The sequence below is a fragment of the Pteropus alecto genome, unplaced genomic scaffold (assembly GCF_000325575.1).
Source record: "Pteropus alecto unplaced genomic scaffold, ASM32557v1 scaffold152, whole genome shotgun sequence".
NCBI lineage: Eukaryota > Metazoa > Chordata > Mammalia > Chiroptera > Pteropodidae > Pteropus > Pteropus alecto.
In genome coordinates this window covers 1880169-1881579 of record NW_006432227.1, presented here as the reverse complement: position 1 = coordinate 1881579, position 1411 = coordinate 1880169, and positions in this window count along the sequence as shown.

Below are 1411 nucleotides of genomic sequence, written 5' to 3'. Positions count from 1 at the left end.
CAACTGTGGAAATGATTTTTTCCCTAAATGTACAAAGCAAAATAATATTAATATTGTGGTTAGTAGCCATCTGCTTCATGAGAATTCTGTGCAATCATTAGTCTAAACTGATGGCATCATGGCAAGCTGCCACATCCCAAGAGGCCAGCCTCTAAAACCCATCAACATCTTTGCATTAGTCTCAAATCTGAGAGGGCAAACCACAAACTAGGAAATCTGCTGTATGGGAAGGCCTAGATCACTAAGCTCTGTTTTTAGATACTGAACCCCAAAATATTATTCTACCCCCATCTACATTCAGAGGTATGCATCAGAAAGGCAATCAAATGGAGCCACCAGGCAGCAAGGAATAAACATGAGGCATTGGATCCAATGCCAGGTCCAGCAGAGCAACTAGCAACCTGTGATCCACTCAACAACAATGCTTTTCACTACAAAGTTAGGGAAGACTCAAGCTGTGAGGAGTTCAACTTATCACAAACTCTCACTGAAGCCACTGTAACTTTTTAGTAAAACACGGCAGAGGCAGCAACATACAGAGGGATTCAAAGGAGGTGTGAACTAAGTAATATTTCTCACAGCATTTCCACCATAAAAACTTGCAACAGAAAAACATGAATTTAAATGTTGCATCCAATAGACTATGTGTTCTCTTATCATTTTTAATAGCCTATTCTAATGATTTTCATTTGGAAATGCAAAAATGATGCTGTATTTTTAATGCTTAATCAATCTTCAAGAACTCTGTATGTTTAAAATCACAGGCCATGTGAATACTAGTGGAATAAGATATGCATTCAAAAATGATTTAGTAAGACACATGATACCTATTTTTTTCTGGGATCATAATCGCATAATCATTTTCTTTTGGGGTAGTCTTGATGCTTCCAACAGAGTGGAAAAAGGGAGAAAGAGTTAAGAAGGAATGAGGGGTCAAACTAAAATGTCACAGTTAAATGGAGTCTTATGATACTTATGCATATAATTCAAGTTCCCCCAATCGTTTTGCCTCCGTTCATGGGAAATCCTGAGTGCACGAGCAGAGAAGTGACGTGATGTGGTTGGAGGTTTGACTACACATACACATGAAAAAAGTCATACTTTAAAGATCTACTAGTTTTCAGTGCAAAATTGTTGTTTCAAGTAAGTTTTGAAAAAACTTAGATGAAGACTGAACACATTTATAAATAAACGCACAAATAAAAATAACAAATGAAACTACTATAAGAATACAATAAAACTTTCATATACTTATCCAAAACCTTCATGACAAACTGTCACAGTTAAAATATACCAAAAAAAAAAAACCCAGGGGCATATAACATCATTCTATTTTTTTTGGACTAATTTAATGTGAATCATCAGTTATTTTAAACTAAACCCTTTGAAGAAGGCCCATCAATCTATTTCT